The 14832-nt window shown below is 42.6% G+C and overlaps 1 protein-coding gene across 2 annotated transcripts in view; it reads left to right on the top strand.

Annotated features, from left to right (window-relative positions):
* The window catches only part of cbfa2t2 (CBFA2/RUNX1 partner transcriptional co-repressor 2), a 60761-nt gene that overhangs the window by 21278 nt on the left and 24651 nt on the right, over positions 1 to 14832 (top strand). For both annotated transcript variants that reach the window (XM_088390650.1, XM_088390652.1), the window contains one exon: positions 781 to 908. The gene's annotated coding sequence lies outside the window, so the exon portion shown is untranslated. The remainder of the gene's footprint in view (positions 1 to 780; positions 909 to 14832) is intronic.

Raw genomic sequence — 14832 nt, 5'->3', positions numbered from 1 at the left:
AAAAAAAAAAGTGGATCATTGAGACAATCACTGCTAAAAAAAAAAGTAATTGGCATTCTCCCAAAAAGCTTTACACTGTACTGTAAAGGCTTATGGTGGCCACAAGATGGCGACAAAGTATTACGTACATTTGTCTAAAAGTGCCTCACTTCACTTCGACTGTTCCTTAGCACCATAATGCCAGTTACATGTCATATGTGAAAATTTCCGCAAATAATTCAGGCCAATTTTGAAACGCAATCTGTGAATAGGCAAATTCACAATCCTTTGTACATAAAAACACACAAACTCATTTAAAAAAAAAACACACATAGCATGTAATCTGCAAACCGAATGCAATGATCATGAGCATCACCGAGAATTCCAATATTACAGCAGTTGCACAATGAGAAGCCTCATTACTGAAAGACACCATTGTTGCCATGTCTAAATCTCACCCTGCTATGGTAGTTAGTGGGGAAACAGTCAATTCTTGTCTTCATGAAAAGTCTCTCAAGATGTTGTTGTCCTTTGTTGTGTTGCATTCGTGTGTGTGTTTGTGTGTGCGTGTGCGTGTGCGTGTGTGCGCGCCAGCTGGTGTTGCATCTGTTTCTCAGCAGGTGAAACAACAACAAAAGTTGCAACAGTCAATATTTGCTCAAGCTTAGAACACTGTTCATAAAAATAAAAATTTTATGTTGTTGAATGAGTGATTTTAATTCATCTCTTGTAGTTGTAAAACATCCCTAGCCCACGCATGCATTTTATCAAATTAACAATTAATACTCTGCTTCCCTCTAGTGGTCAAAGGCTGCACTACGTCACAACAAACGAACTGCGCACTTGAGCTCATGTTTCAAACGTCTGCATCAAACCTATGAGATTCTGGATTTGAATCCCGCCTCGGGCCCACCTGTGAGAGTTTACAGGTAGGTACATGTTCTCCAAATATTTACGTGAGTTCTCACTTGAGACTTTAGCTTCCCTCACGTTATAAACTCATGCATGTTAGATGCACTAAATACTCAAAATTATATTACATAAAAATGTGCATGGTTGCTTGTGTATTTCTACCCCAATCTGATATTCACCCCGTTTCTCTTATTAAAAGTCAGATGGGATAGGTGCCAGCTCACACAAAATTTTAATGAGGACAAGCGCTATTTAAAAAAAAAAAAAAAAATGGATGGAAGGATAAAATGCAAGCAAACAATGATAAACACAAGATAACCAACACCACTGCTTGAACATGCGATATGAACAGACTGAAGCTAATCTTTCTGATCTCCTTTGTCTTATATTACATGGGATAATCTTTTCAAGATTAGATAAGATTAAAGGTGCATTTAATGTGCCTTAAAAATATATCCCTGCAATCTGTCCCGGGATTAAATGCACCAAAATAAATAATGTTATTTCCACCATATGGCGCATGAAAGTGGCGTATTAGAATTTATTCAGGTCAAGTGGGTTGTAAACAAATATTGGTCCTTTTGATTTTACGACAATTTTTCCAAATTGGAAATCATAGGAGTACTGTATATATAGCACATTTGTTCAGAGTCATGAAAGTGTTTTTTAACCGTGCACTCAACCATTTTTTTGTTTGTATTTATGCAAGTGTCCAACAAAATTATGCCTAGCATATTTTTTTTACATGAAAGGTAATTTTTTTTTTACTGTTTAAAACAATTCCTGGATACCATAATGATGGTAAGGAAAATGTTTCAAGTTGACTTCTACCTCTTGTTGAGACCAAAAACATACGACACTATCCAATCCTCTGAGCTCGCTGAACTGAGCTTTCTCGTGCTGTATTATCATTGGGGGGGGCGGTGTGTCTGCACGATGATGCTTCTTCGCATGATGACAAAGTGCGCCATCTGACCCCCAGTCTGTACATCTGTCAGTCTTGTTCGCCTTTGTGATGTTGAGCGGCAGGTGGCCAGCAGTCTATCCTTCACGCCAGACCCCTTTTTTTTTTTTTTTAAACAACGCTGGCATGAATAGAAGGCACAAAGAATACAATGTCCTCACATGGAAAACACATTCCTATTTGGTCAATAGGACATTAGCTGTGTTGTGGCTGTGGCGTGTGCCTGCCATTAACATGTGGTCAGTGGGACATTGCCAATTGTTCCAGACACTGACTTTTGGCTTTTTTTTTTTTTATTGCCTTTGTGGATAGCCATCATATAATCAGTCATTCAATCTTAATCCATTAGAGAAAAATTATAATGTATACATGGATGGAATACTGTATATGTGTATATCGTGTATTCATGGTAACTTTATGAATGTATCCTGGAGTGGTGTTGAACTCAGTATTGTGAGCTATTTCTAATATTTTGATTCATGTCGATAAAGTTGAGAAACACCTCTTGATGCAGCTGAGTTGACACTATTATGAAAATACTTATTGAATGAAATTACTTTATTAACTTTTCTCATTGTTTACAACCGGCAACTAATATGATTATTTAAAAGACACATTGATGTTAATATGATCCTTTTCTTTTTCAATCCATTTTATGAGCATAGAATGTTTCTCTCCTTTGCATAGTACGTGGCAAACCTTTATGATGCAAAGTTTGATGTGCTTTTTTTGATTGCTTTTTGTGGGTTTTTCGTCCGCAAAATGAAAGTGGGAAAAAATGGAATAAGAGATAATACTTTATTCTCGAATTATTAACTCTTGCTTTAAAATATCCGTTATCTCATATACAAATATATACAATATACATATACTACATACTAGTTTTTGCTCTCTCAAACGCTCAAGAATAATAATAATTGGACCGCGGCCCCTTCCGCCAAGCGTCCCGCTGTTCAATCAGACACATATATGCATGTCTCAATTCCCCAAAGACAGCGGACAGTTGGGGCGGCCCACCCCCTTAACATTCACCCCCGCAGACCCCGATTCCCTCTGCCGCCTCCTGCTCCTGCGGCCTTTTCTGCATCCCTCCCCGATCTGCTGAGGGCAACAGCTCCAGAGGTCTACCATATGGGCCAGTGTCTGAGCCCTGTGTGTGTCTGCGTGTGTGTTGTGACTGTTATCTTGCTCCACCTGTTCCACTATGACTGCCGAGTCCACGATGCTGCTGCAGGCTGGTGGCTGCAGATGAAAACAAATTATGCAGCGAATACTTAGGAATTCATACATACGTGGTTTACTCTGTGCGGTGACATAAGACTACAGAATATCACTCAAAGCTGGGGGGGTGACCATCTCTGACCGTCATCAAGCTTCCTCTTGACAGACTTGATTCACATTTCCTTCTGTGGTCTTCGACAGCTGACACGCCAGACTGTATCTGGTGGTGACACTTCGGCCCCACTAACCCACGCCTTGCCAGGTCCATGTGGGAGCCAGACCCTGGGCCAAGGCCAGGGCTCCCGCTTTGGAGGGGCGGGGGTGATGTCAAGGAGGGGGCAGGGCGGGTACCGAGAGGCTAGCAAGATGGCCCTAGTCATCATAATCATTAGTTGCCTGCTGGTCCTTCTGTCCTCCTCCCGCTTGTCATGTCAGGGGGGGTGGGGACGGCACGCGTATCAGCTGAGCCCAGGATGCTTTTTGAGTCATCGAGGTCATGTGGCAGACGCCTGGTTAATTCTCCTGAGGGTCCCCAGCACTTACGTCAGCTCCGGGCTGCGGTCGCACCGTCATAGTAAAGCTTTGCGGCCACAACATTAGGAACACCTGCGTCAGGCTAATGAGATCCACTACAAGTAAATCGTGCACACGCACACACACATTTGACTGTTTTATACTGCAATACTTTGACTTTTACAACACTGCAAAAAATACTTTTTAACAGAGAAAAACATCTTGGGTGGGGTATTTGAAGGCCATTATTTTATTATGTAATATGTTAATTTATAAAAAAAAATGGTGCCCCCAAAAAATGTTTTTGCTGATTTTCCCGAATTTTAAAAGGGCTAATATTGACGGATTAATCTACTGAGGTCTGTATGAACCCATTAAAAAAAAAAAACAAAAAAAAAACACCAATCACTAAGTAACAGTGGGTTGAACGACAAACTGCGCTTCAGCTGGGGAACATATAAAGATGATGAGGCACCAAGAGGGAGGAGGGGTCGATGACAAACACATGACCAGATGGAGAGGGAGATAGCCCTATTATGTAGATGGCTTCGTCCCCTTCATGCATATACACCTTTACATTATTCAGAAGGCTATAATGAGAGTAACTGAACGCAGCAGAAGGTAGGCCACAGGTGTGCAAGGCTGACATCTATTCTTCTGTCTGACCTCTCATTACGAAGCCCCACTTTAGATTCTTTACGGGGCGGCGTCCGGCGGTCTGTTGTTCACATACAAATGATTCCATATTTGAATTTTAAAATCTTAGTGTCGGCTCATCTGGTAGTCTGTCGTTATCGCCGACATCTGTGTTTCTTTTGTTGCGCACCATTCCCGATGAGTTGTCCCCTCCCACCCACTTCTCGGATGATCTGGATTATTGCATGGATTATTTATTGTCAATTCCCAATAGGGCCACTCGTGCCGTTTTAAACCATAAAAGCTTCCATAAAAACTGACATTGAGAACAGTCAGCTCTCACTAGCCGCTTGCGAACAGCCAAAGTGCAATGATGCCCCGCTAAATATTTATGATTCTCTATTTCCACATTTTAAACCTCAAATTTACCCCAGACTATGACCCCAAAACACTTTGTCATTTCAAACTCATTTTATATCATTCTTAAAATTAGAAATACCTGACTGATGATTTGATTTAGAAATAAAATGCACCAGTCGCAAAGTGTGGAAATACCAATTGCTACTTTCCTCTTAGCCATTTTATTATTGTTTACTCCTGCAGAAATACTCAGATTTTTTAAAACCAAAACAAGTATAGCATTAACTTCATAACCTTGAAATGTCAGTTTTGCCGTGAAGCGAGGGTCGCTCGACTCTACCAGCTTTCAAATAGCCTTGTGCACATTTTGCGGAGGTGTGCCAGCAGGCCAAGCACCTGCAGAGCTCACACAGATGGTACGACTGCTGAGAAAGTCCGCTAAACAGTCCGCCGCCAGTGACCCGGCAAGTAGCAAATAACAGAGAGAAGCTTTCCTGCCAAGACAAAAAGCGTACGTTAAAGGTCACGTGTGTGCGGTGCGCTCGGATCGCAGAGTCATTGTCTCCCGCAGGGGTCCAGTTTAGGGAAATGTCTTCAAGCCAACATTCAGGTCATCAAAATGTTGAGCATCTGCACTGCACAGAGTTCAAAAAATATATTTTATTGTCTTTATTTTATTCTATTATTTATTACATTTTATTACTTTATTAAATATTTTATCATCAGTCTCATTTTAAAAATAAATAAATACAAATATAAATAAATAAAAATCACTTGTCACTTGTCTCGGTCATGTGATTCAATACGTATACATATTAAGTAAAAAACGCTGAGCTTGCAGATTAGTTGGGCTTTGTAGGTTATAAAATTGGATCAATCAGCAGATGCCGGTAGCCTGGGAGGGTGTTGCTTTTCCGTTGTATGACAGATTCAAATGAGACGGTTCCATCTTATCCTGCCATCCAGACACTCAGTTGGCCAGCAGGTCACGTCAGCTGATTTACTCTGTAACAATCCTGCTGCTGTGACAAAAGAAGCAGCAAGGCCATGTCGGTCGGTCGGGGATGGGGATGGCACGATGTCGGGGTGGGCTCAGTGGCCAGCTGTCACACAGAGGGGCCATAATGACCGCAGCAAATCCCAGCACCCGTCTGAGCCTACTTCTGCTGTGACTTGGGCCTCCTGCTAACAGACCAGTCATCCCTTTGTTAAGCTGTCAAGTAGCTGCTTGACAAGATGAGTTAGACAGCACATTGTTGTCACAATCAAAGCTTTAGTCTGGATTGATGCATTGTTTGGGTTGCTCACTAAACACGCGTTTGGTTTGAAGTTGCAACAATTGATGACTGACGAACGTAGATTTGAAAATAATGACAGATTGTGATGTGATAAATCAGATGGATGCATAGTTGGCAGCACAAACGGATGCCTTGAGTCTCGAGGTTTTATTGTAACACCTCGGCTCACAATGCCTATCTTCTGTTGGCATGTAAAAGTGCGCAGTAGCAGCGAGGCTTGTTCCTGCAACGTATCAACGCCGCTGCTTTGTCCTGACAACTGTTTACAGCGTGCACCTGCCAATAACTGCAAGGGTGGCTGCTCTATACAACTGCTAAACACACTCCATTAAGGCCACGGGCTAAAAGCTTGGCAGCTACAGCGCTCATTAAATCGATTGACTTCGAAATCTCCCTGAAGGAGAGATTTGATTTGATAAAGACTTTTATGACAAAGAGGGTTGTACTTGATTCCTTAGATATATTTTTGGGGAATTTGAATGTTTGGTATATTTTGCAATAGAAGCAGCAAAGAGAAGAAAAATGATGTCTGCTCCACATGAGTTTTTAATGTTGTCCTTGTGTGTGCTTGCATATATCACATGAGCCTTGACCGTTGTTACCAGAGCAACTGTGATGTTTTATTTTCAATCCACAGTAAGTGCTATGATGGCCGCCCCCTGAGATGGATAAGAAAAAAACAGCTACATTGAATGTATAAGGTCATTTGTAAGATTTGGGGGTTGCCCACTGCCCTGTATCCAATTACAATAGATCTCCCCCTCCTCCTTCAAAACCAAAACAAGAGCAATCTGTCATGAGATGACACTTTTTAAAGCTATGTTTACGTGAGAATCATTCAATTGATAAGTTCACAAATCCGAACTGGACACGCCATTGTTCCTTATGAAAATTAATTCGATTTATTCCCCAAAGCAATATTGGCTACAGTTTTTTTTAATTTACTTTTTTATACCTTTTTCCCTAATAAGGTATTTATTGATTAGTGACTTTACTACTTCTTATTTCGGCTTCTGTGTTGTAACAATTCATACCGTTTGAATGTTCTCTATTTTACCGTCATTTGTGACACGTTTGGCCTCTGGCTCCCCTTGAAGTCCCGCTCATCAGAACAATCCCCCCCCCCATCTTGTAGCCGACGCTTTCCTCCATGGCAAGAGCGATAGGTAATGACTCCTGCCACAGTGGAACTTAATTTGTTATTGTGGTGGAGCAGCTGTGCGGCACGCTGCAGAGAACAGGTGGCAGCCTGGCAGGAGGAGGGGACGGAGGGGCAGGCTGGGCGAAAGGGGGAGGACCAAAGCGTGTGGCATATGTAGGTGGCTGAAGGGGGGGTGGAATGATGATGATGATGATGATGATGATGATGGTGCGTGTCCTTGAGATAGGGCTGGTGTAACTCACAGTTTTGTCAGCCAGCATCCAAATATTATGCTTGTGAAGAGCACTAATTCAAGAATTTCTGGATGCAGGCCACATCTGATCTCACTTGTTTTTTTTTTTTTGTGGCTCAACAGTTGGTGCATTGTATATTGAACATATTGAATTGCCCTCATTTTCACATGTTTTATGTGAAGGCTTTAATTATAAAAGCTGGCCGTTAAGTACATTTGAGTGGCGCTTCAGTTTTGCAGTTGGTATACATATTTCTTGGTATATATATATTTTTTTCTATTTTACATCTTTTCCTCCTGCACTCCCAATCCATTCTGAGGAGAAGAAAAAAATGTGAGGGGGAGACGCAACAATATATATCAAGGTCAGAAGTCAAGTTGCTTTAATGTAAATTCGGTGAAAAAAAAATAACTGCAAAATAATTCAGCATAAAAACCTAAATTGAGTTGTGGAAAAAAGTGAACCCTTTTCTCATCAGGGGCCTGATATTGTTTTTCTAAATACATCCCAGGCCCATGCGGAAAGTATAAAATAAATTATGATGCAGGGAAAATGTTCATTATTATATTTAATGAGCACTTGAACGTTTCAGGGCTTTTTATAACAGTTCCCACAAAGTCTGTTTTCGGTTGATGAGCAGACAGTCTACAATTACATAGCGTGGGAGGTCATCGTAGAATTACAATGCATAAAGCCATCATTACAACATCTATGTGAGGGTTTGATGACTCCAAAACAGCAGCAACATTGCAAGAGGGACCGAGGAATTTTTATTTTAAATTGTACAATTTGCTTTAAAAAATTGAGTCAGTCTTGCATATTTAGACATTTTGACTCTACTGACTATCATGTATCTTCAGGTGTGAATCTGCACACTCTAACCCAAAACAAACGTCTTCCATGTCCTTGGCACCGTTTTGTTTCTTTCATGGATACTCAGCTTGCATCAAAGGGGTCATAAAAATGCACAAATGACAAATGAATAACCAAAGTGTTCTTTTCTTTCTTTCTTTTTTTAATCATCTGCGTTTGAATGTGCCTCAAAACAAAACACAGCCCTCCTCTTGTCAGCCCAGATCTTACGCCCATTAAGCTCCATTAAAGAGTGAGAATAAACTATGCATAACACTTACTCAATTGCATTATCCAATATTTAACGCCCCCCCCCCCCCCCACACACACACACACACACACACACACGACAGCTATTATGCTCCTATTTGTTTGAGTAGCAGCTTTTGGGTCTATGTGTCTTTTCAGCAACGGATTTGCAGAGCCTTAATCCACTAGGCAAAGTTTTTTTTTTTCTTTTTTTTTTTTCTTTCCACCATCTGGAGTTTAAAGCTTTCAAGAGAAAAACACCAGGCGGTGAGAAACCAGGCTGGAGCTTCTGCTTGATGCAAGAAGGACAATCCTTTCGCCTCATTTTTTGTTTTGTTTCCTTGTTTAGGCCAGCTTTCATATCAGGGTTTGGTTGTACTTTGCTGCAATGCCAGCTGGGTCTGTTTGGGTCCAAGGGCATGACTGCAAGCCCCCCCCCATACATAGAGTGGCAATGAGGATGCTGATGACGTTGACGATGCGGATACAGTGGCCGCTAGGGTGCAGTAGAGAGGTTAACTGTAAATGGTCAATTGGCCTGATTTGTCTTCATTGTTTTCTATGGCTCCAGGCTGTAAGTGAGGTCACGAAAGGGTGGAAAGTGCATGGTACATTCCCAGAAACATTCCATGGTAAAGTCCATGAGAAATTGTGGTGGAAGCAAAAGAGATTAGCATGGATTTAAATGTGTTTTTCAAATTATTTAAAATGTATTTTTCATAAAATAAGTGAGTCATTCATTTTGAAAAAAATACTCAGACAATATTCCCTTGACTTGAACTGATGTTTCTTTTTATAAACTTCTTTTATAGTATCGAATACCCTTCAACCGTGCACATTTACAGCTTTATACCCACAGATCTGTTCCATCCTATTTGATCCAGTTACTACCAAAGAAAGTGTCCAACTCTATAATTGTGCAGCCCTATAAGGCCAAAAAATGCCGCTGTGTATTAGCCACACACGAGGCCAATATCAGTGTGTCAACTTGTCCCAAACCCACTAACGTGACGCTATGCAGAAAGCTAAATAGGCCCGTGGGAAAGAAAAAGTGTAGTTTGCAAGCGAGCATGAAGACTCGTCAATCATTTCCATGTAGATCCCCTTGATTCAATTAGCCCCTCTTGGAAACATGTGGGTCCTTTTGGATGGAAGCCCCCCCCCACACACCCCCGATCATTTTTCCCATTCGCCTTCTATTCTTTGGGCTGAGTCGGATTCCAATGGCCTGACGTGAAAAAGGGGAAATAAACGAAAAGAGGCCCTGCAGGTTTCCATTAGAGTTCTAATTGCTTTTGGCTTTTGCTGGGCGGTCAGCGCCGGTGCCAGACGTCGACCTTTTGTGTTTTGCCATGTGGGGAGAATGTTCTGGAGGTAGACGGCGGTACCTGCAGTCATCCCCTTCAACTCCTCTGGACGGTTGTTTTTGCATGAGAGTGTTGTTTTTGTTAAGATTTGTGTGTTTTCTATTGGCGGCCAATGTTTGTTAGCACGTGCGTCATGCGTGCACTTTTCGTTTTGTGCCATGCGTGCGAGGGTTTTGTGAGCCCCTCCCTCAAAAGTATCACTCTCACTCTCCCCCGGTCACCGCGTGGGTCTTTTCCACCGAGACCGCCACCTGTTAATGTTTTACTCCGGGGGCCCCCCGAGACTACACCGATTCCAGAACCTTCCAGATTTGCTCATCATGGTCCATCAGACCACTCAAATCTGGCTCACATTTACCATCACAGGGCCCGATCTGGGTTGGATTTTGCACTTCAGCTGAGTCAAGATGCTGATCCAACTTTGATTAATGACTCACCGGCAACAATTTTGTTCGGCGAGCTCGCCCGGCTGGATTCCCTTTTTAAGATGTTTGCAAAGTGCGGCTCTCGTGAGAATGGAGCGAATTTATGGGGTCATTTTGTTGCCCAATTCTCCTTGTGAGATCACCACAACAAAGGAATCTGACTACTTCTGTTTGAATGATAAAGTGGTGAGCCCGCAAATTAGCCAGAACTTGCCATGGGTTTGTCACGCATGTATTCCTAAATCTTAAGCAAACATTCCCAGGCTGTGGCGTAAGCGGGTTGCCAGAACTGGGCTGAGTCAGACTCTTTGGTAAAAAAAAAATTGACCCGGGAGTCAAAGGTTATGTCTTTGCTCTCAAAATACAGGCATATCAAAATATTAAAACTTTTTGAGACTATTAAGTGCTCTCAATCTGTCTTATTGGAATTTTTAAACCTCAACATTATTTAGGTAATTTGGTACCGGGCCACACAGTTAATTTATTTTGGGGGGTTGGGCAGCAAATTATATATTCCTGATCAGGGCTATTCGTTAGCAAATTTGTACGCCCATGGACCAGCCCCTAGCGTAAAAAAGATAATAATTTGGAGACAGTGGTGGAGGATACCTGCTTCCAATCAGAGCTCATTTGGGCCAATTCTCAAAAGAGCAACTCCTTGTTCAGTTTCAAGAATGGGTCTTTGAGTTTTTAAAACAAATAAGAAACTTTTCAAGCATGTTAAAAAAAAGAAGCAATCCTTTTTCTACACTGTTGCGGAGCTCCCTGTTGTTTGGCAAAAAAAAAAAAAAAAACAGCGTCAGCCTTGTCAACCCGATAGGAAATGTCGAGTTGCGTGTTTCGTGAGACCTTGTGCACTCTCTCCGCCGACGTCTGTTTCCAATTGAGCACGCTGTCTCCCCCCCTCCTCGTCGATGACTGCAGACAGTGTGGCAACTCCAAGTGAGGAGCGAGCGAGCAGTTAAAAGTGTGGGGTAGGTGCTGGGCTGGGATGGGATGGGGGGCGAGGAAAAAAAAAAACGGTGAGAGAAACGAGTCGAAAGGGATTAGCTGTCAGGGAGAATGTGAGGCTAATTGAAGCCAGCTCTCGCACAGCTGCTTCTTGTTGCAGCTCGGCGCTCCGACAGAGGATGGGATCCAGATGTGCTCCCAGCGCCGAGGTTTCGCCCGCCAACAACAATCCTCACAAATACCAGCCTTGCTTACAGAAGTCCCGGGCTATTTAAGGTGCCCCGACAAAACATAACCCCCCCCCCCCCCCCCCTTTTTTTGGGCTTGATTGCGGGCTCCCCCGGTTCTGCTTGGCGTGTAATTAACGCTGTCATTTTGCACAAAGTGGGATACACATTGGCTTGGAGTTGCCTTGTGTATGATGTTGCCTTGCCCTTGCTCATATGTTTGAGCTTTAAATCTGATGAGTATAGATTCAGATTTCACCAAGAATTCAGTCATTGTAAGGGGAAAAAAATCCCCTAAAAAGGAGTGTTGAAATCAGGAAAAAAAAAGTAGTAATTACATTTTTGGTGGGGATTTGAGATTCATTTTATCTTACAATAAAAATAAATATGCATAAATGAATGAATAAATAATAAATTTGACAGAATCTTTCACCGCCACCTCCTTTCATGACAGTGTTGACAGCTTGGCAAAATCTTGTCAAAAGATGCCATTTATCTTCTTTGCCCAATGCGAAGCACATTCAATGATGAGCATCTCCACTTGAAAAAAATAGAAAGAAACATGACAAGCTAATGACAGAGATGACACGTCTGCTCATCAAATTCATGAACCACAGAGGAGCTCTATTACTTCCTGGCTTGTTCGCCCACCCCCCACCACCCAGCATGCTTGTGAGGAGATTTATGACTTTTGTCAAGTTCACCTCATGTCCTCGTGCATCTTTCTTCACTCCTGCCTGTCACAAAAGTTGGATTTACACTGAGCTCCCAACTACACATTTAATGCCAATATCCTTGCCCCCCCCCCCATGTCCCCATGTATTCACATGACATACATCCCATATGGCTGACTGATGTTACACATGAAACTACCCACATGCGCACAATGCAAATTGCATTGCATATTTCAAAATCTTAGATTTTTCTGAGGTGGTGGGTAAGAAATTGGGAAATCTTAAAGGCCTTATGCTCATATTGACTCATTTTGCTAATTTAATGATAAAACTTGGAAACCCAGGCGGCTTGGCACTGGGTAGCACGTCCGCCTCACAGGAGGGTGCGGGTTTGATTCCACCTCCGGCCCTCCCTGTGTGGAGTTTGCATGTTCTCTCCGGGTACTCCGGTTTCCTCCCACATCCCAAAAACATGCTTGGTAGGCCGATTGAGCACTCCAAATTGTCCCTAGGTGTGAGTGCGAGTGCAAGTGGTTGTTTGTCTCTGTGTGCCCTGCGATTGGCTGGCAACCGGTTCAGGGTGTCCCCCGCCTACTGCCCGTTGACGGCTGGGATAGGCTCCAGCACACCCGCGACCCCCGTGGGGACTAAGCGATTCAGAAATTGGATGGATGGATGGACTTGGAAACCCACTAGATTTATTTATTTATTTACGTATTCATTTATTTATTTGACTAATTGTGTCAACTCGGCATTTTGTCACACGTGCTGCATGCGGTTTAAATTCATCCCAAGTTTCTGTGTGGGTCATACTGGAGTTGAGCTCCATATCTTCCTCCCATGGGTGGAATGTGTTCTGGCCGCCGTTGTTTATGAGCCTTGTCAGTTTGTGTCTCTGCTTCTTGTCCTTGCTCGGGGGTCCTTGTTGAGTTCTGGTGCGAGATGTCACCGTGGGGGTCACAACAACAGCCCAGTAGGGGGTTGCCACAATACCCTGCTGGAGACATTTGTGAAGTGTAAAACTTGCTCTTTAGCACCGGTAAAAATAAAATTGTATATCTTTCAAAATTTTGTGGAGCCAAATACATTCATTCATTTCCGACTGACACCACCCACCACTGATTCCGTCCAATTATATTGCAGAGAAGCCAACCCAATGAAGTGAAGTCAGAGCATGGGGGGCTTACACGTGCACTTCCAAGATTCTAACAGGCTTGTAACGATACCGACATTATGAGTAATACTTTACATTATGATGTTCAAGCAAAATGCCACCACAGGGGATATTATAGGTTCTCAGGGGAAAGGAAAAACGGTGCAAATCAAACTGTAAATACTTTTCTTGTATACAGAAAGGATTGTATTGCAACTTTGACAAGTCCAAACAACCCCGAGGCACAACCTTGGGAAATACTAACACCTTCCTGTGTGTGTGGCTTATCTACCCTTGGGTTTAATTGAGCCCTTCACAAACCCCCCTCAAGCGCACACAAACAGTGACGGCACAGAGCCCGAAGGCTCTATTTGCTGCCAGGCCAGGTGTTGCCTTGTCGGCTGCCAGATGAGCCACCTGCACGTCACAGGTGCCACGGCCGCCGGGGAAGTGAGCAACACAGCTGCTGCCGTGGCCTCGGGAGCACCCTCTCCAAAAAAAATGATGGAAAGTTTATACAAAATGGTAGCAGGAAGTATAGGATAACCCGTTGTTGTCAACGCCTGACTTTCTCCTCTGTGCAAATGACAGAAAGTAGGCGTTGTGGTTCAGACCAGACTCTTGTAACGCTTGACGCTGCATGTAAGTACATTTATTACTGATATTTAGGAAGCGGTGGTATTTTTGGCTTGTGTTTCCTCTCCCTTAAGATGAATTTAATTGCTATGAAGAGTAACTAAACAGATGGGAGCTTGTTCTTTTTGGTTCTCAGCTAAAAAATAAATAATGGAGGTTGTTCCAGGATTGGATTCTATATCATTTTTTGTACAATATCCTCAAAACATTCCGTGGCTCGCAAGCAACACCTCCTTTTTCTTCCAAATGTCATCTACAATAGCTTAAGACTGACATATCAGTTTAGTGAAGACAAACCTATAAAAATAGTTGGATGACACAAAACATTGACTTCAAAAATTATTTTCAAATGAATCAGTTCTGTTTGCATAGACACAAAAAAAAAAAAACTCGTTTTTTTATGTTACTGTAGTAAGGCGGAGAGAACCGTGACCTTAAAACATCCAGAGCCGCGATTTACGGCCACTAATGCCGACATAAACAAACTTACATAAAATAACAGTTCCAATTTCCCTAAGCAGGCACACCTCCAGCACGAGGCGAGGTGAGTGGATTTACTCACTGTATGTGTTATGACTGTGTGTGGGCCCAGCCAAGTGTTCTCCTTCCCCAAACATGGACTTGTTTAGAGAATTGTCCATGTTTACGTGCCAACGCGGTCATGACGCCAGCAGCACACAGCGCATTTCTACGATCCCTTCCACTTCAATTACCCAAAACCGCCGCGCTTACAGCTTGAAAAGTGCCGAGAGGAACCGATGAATGTCCACAGCAGTGCTTGTGGTTTGGGTCAGGGAGATCATTTAAAGCAGGCGTTCACCTTCCTTTTAGTGGGAATATTATTTTCTAAGGACCCTCTCACAAATACGATGCATTTATATAAATTATATCATATGATATTTTAATCAAAATTTAAATAGCTGGATTACGGCCAATATCCGCATGTTTGTCTACAAGTGTTGCTGCACCGTTTGTTTTCACATACCCGTCTCATGAATCGTGACAACATCACTGGATGGA

This window comes from Syngnathus floridae, chromosome 11 (assembly GCF_059516105.1).
Source record: "Syngnathus floridae isolate MCC-2025c chromosome 11, RoL_Sflo_1.0, whole genome shotgun sequence".
Taxonomy (NCBI): Eukaryota; Metazoa; Chordata; class Actinopteri; order Syngnathiformes; family Syngnathidae; genus Syngnathus; species Syngnathus floridae.
The sequence above is the reverse complement of the archived record's forward strand: the minus strand, read 5'-3'. Positions and strand labels throughout refer to the sequence as shown.